The following is a 3,692-nucleotide window of genomic DNA, read 5'->3' on the forward strand; positions in this document are numbered from 1 at the left end:
ATGACGGCGGTCTGCAAATAATCGCGTTTCGACCAGATATTCCAGCTGTCAAAGCAATTTGGATACAAAGACATGTTTTATAATAGATTATGTTATCAGAATTTTCTTCATATAAACTTACTATTCGTTGACATGATATTGGTTGTCTGATGTGTATGTATGTAGATTAGAGGTAGAAGCGAATGTCGGTTGTCTAGGGCTGTGGTTGAAGCGAATGTTGGTTGTCTAATGTGTATACAGTAAGGTACGGTTATAACGAACCCAAAGGGACCACAAATTTCAGGGCTGAAACAATGCCGATGCGACGTTAAATTTTAACTCACTTATTTTAGTTCTTTATATCCGTCGTTCGGTATACGCATTTCCACCGTCAGAGATCTTTTATCAAGTACGCCATGTGACATCTTGTGACTCGATAAATAACAAAAGTGTGCTCTGTTAATGTACAGAATATATCCACTTCAATCACTGTCTTACTATTGTTAACTGAGGGTGTAATTGGAGGACAAGGTGTCAGCGCTTAAAAGTAGATACTTGCCTCCACTTGTATATTGACGCTTTGAACAGCCGCGCCTGGCCTGTTTTGATAGGCAGATCGGTGCCAAGTGAGGAGCTCAGGTCAGGGATTACCGGTAACAGTTCGTTATACACTTAAACATTATCGTTGACAGACTACACACAGGGCCACAAGGTGAGTTCGCTATATCCGTTAGTTTGTTATGAGCGTGTTCGTTATATCCATCAACTTCATTTGATTAAAAGGCCGGTACCCAAAGAACAGCTCGTTATATCCGTAAGTTCATTATAAGCGTGTTCGTTATAAACGTAGTTTACTGTGTATGTAGAGCTGTGGTAGAAGCGAATGTTGATTGTCTAATGTGTATATGTAGAGCTGTGTTTGAAGAGAATGCTGGTTGTCACATGTGTATGTAAGAACAATGGTTGATGCGTTTGTTAGTTGTCCAGTGAGTTACATCGACAAACATATATAGAAGGCATGTTTAAGCAGAGACTGTGAAATAAACGGTTCATGTAACAAAATAACTGCAAGATATAAAATTGTGCATTAGATCTAGCAAATAACAAGAAAAGAAATGTTTCACCTCACATACCAGATGTTCCGGAACTGTGTATGTTTTGTATCAGTGACCCAACAAAATCCCGCCCGTAACAAAAATCCAACGTTCCAACGAAAACACCTTGGCGTACACCAATCTCATAAACACAAGACGTGAGCACTGTGAGGGTACACATAAACGCACTGGCATTATAATCTATGCTCGAGCATAGTGAGGTCAAAGTGGCGTGTGTTATTTGTGCCACCAAGGAGCCGAAATCACGAACATAAGTAACGTTGTTGTACAGTGGCACACACTGTGGAGTGATCCGCCAAAAACCGTGTGATTTGGTTTGTTTGTTGTTTAACCCCGCACTCAGCAATATTCCAGCTTTATGAAGGCGGTCTGTAAATAATCGAGTCTGGACAAGACAGTCCGGGTGATTGATATCATGAGCATCGATCCACGCAATTGGGATCGATGACATGCATCAACCAAGTCAGCGAGCCTGACCACCCGACCCCGTTGGTCGCCTCTTACGACAAGATAGTCGCCTTATACGGCAAGCATGGGTTGCTGAAGACCTATTCTAACCCGGAAATTCACGTGTTTCACCGTGTGATGGATGAGAGTGGCCGCCCAAATGGTAATTTATGATTGAGTGAGTGAGTTTGATTTTACGCCGCTTTTAGCAATATTCCAGCAATATCACGGCGGGGGACACCAGAAATGGGCTTCACACATTGTACCCATGTCGGGAATCGAACCCGGGTCTTCGGCGTGACGAGCGAACGCTTTAACCACTAGGCTACCCGACCGCCCCTGGTAATTTATGACCTTATCCTCAGGGCTGAATCTACTCTTCAGGAGTACAGTCATCTGAAGTTGCAAACTCCCTTACACTAGGCCTCCTGCAAACCATTTAATTTGTCTTGCATCCAATTTATGAATTTTGTATTTGAGTGAGTATGGTTTTGCGCCGCTCTCAGAAATACCATATAAAGTTTTGAGTCATATATCAGTGTACACAATAAGGTATAAGATATATGGATCAACAACCTCTTTGTTACAATTAGGAGCGACGTGTCCGTGTAGGTTCTAACACATCTTCCCGAGGCAAGGGAGTTAACTGACTATAAAAGTCCAGTTTCCACCCTTGCCGAACTAGGCTTGTACTATGGAGTTACATTTTGGCTGGACTAACGAGTCTATGCATAGTCCAATCAAAATTGCCTCACCGAAATGGAAATCCGGTTCGTAAAGTGTCATGCAGATTTCGGTCGACTGCAGGATTTTCAAAGCACGTGCACCTCCAACTCGTTGTCAACAGATATTTTCTAAATCTTTTCATGCTTTTAATCAAGGTGCTCACGTGATTTGATGCACTTCGCGATGTAAGACTCGTTTTATCACATTATCAATCAGATCGTCTTGACTGGGCGCCACCGTTTTGTTTGAAGCAAATGCAAGCCATACGAGAGGTTGAATCTGATTGGTCAATAGGAGAAGCATAGAAAGGACATAACTCGTAATAGCCACAGGTGGCGCTACGATCGAGCCCAGGAATTCCAGCCTAGTTCGGCAAGGGTGGAAACTGGACTTTTAAAGTCAGTTAACTCTCTTGCCTCGGGAAGATGGTTCTAACACTGTTATCACGCAAGTGTCAGAACCTACACCGATACGTCCTCCTAATTGTAATACAGAGGTTGTTCATCCATATATCCTCACTTAGTACTCCGACTTCTAAATTCCTCTCAAAAAGGTTATCAGTGTACACAGCTTATACAAGTAAATTGGACTAGGTTTTTTCACATAGAATACATGACCATGTGTGCTCATAAGCTTAGGGCTAAATAACATTTTTTGATGGGTCTCTCTTCTCAAGGAAAATAAAGACGGACGATACATTTGAACATTAAAATATGACATCCGCGTACCAGATTAATATTTCATGGCATCCAGCGTGCTGCACGGGTGCAGGCTAATACGGCACCTCAGCAAAACGTCACCGATTTCTCTGGCGAAAACGGCAACGCATCTGGCGAAAACGACTACTCTGCGGCATCGGGAATACCACTTAACAGATCGGCTTCCAGTCTACCAAAATGGTAGCCCCTTATGTGTGTATTGAAAGTCCATAAACAGTACAATATGGCCTCACCAGGTTCTGGGTTGGTCCAGTGGTTTTAGGCGCTGCAGTTTGTTAGTTGAATTTCCTCCCATAATCATGCCAGGATCCGCTGATCGGGTGTTCGAATCGCAGTTCCACCCTGATTATAATCTTTGGTTTGTCAGCTCCCTTCCCCTGGGTTTCACCTAAGCGTTAAGCATGCGAACATCTATACGATACTAGTGGTTTTATAATAGATCGATTGGTATACATCACCATTTAGTTGTATGCTTTCAACAAATACAATATAACTAGTACACGCAAAATGCAACGCTAATAATTGCATCAATCTTGTGTGAATTGAGACGTGATGTTATTTCACAAATGTTACATGGACGTATCTACATCCGTTTAGATTTTGTTTGGTCACATCCGGTTGAAGTACCGCAGTATTTTCCGTCTTTTAGCAAATCTGTTAACTCTGATTGACACCGCTAGGTGGCGCATTTTCAAATGACGGCAGG

Source organism: Haliotis cracherodii, unplaced genomic scaffold (genome assembly GCF_022045235.1).
Source record: "Haliotis cracherodii isolate W230 unplaced genomic scaffold, xgHalCrac1.p SCAF_9, whole genome shotgun sequence".
Taxonomy (NCBI): domain Eukaryota; kingdom Metazoa; phylum Mollusca; class Gastropoda; order Lepetellida; family Haliotidae; genus Haliotis; species Haliotis cracherodii.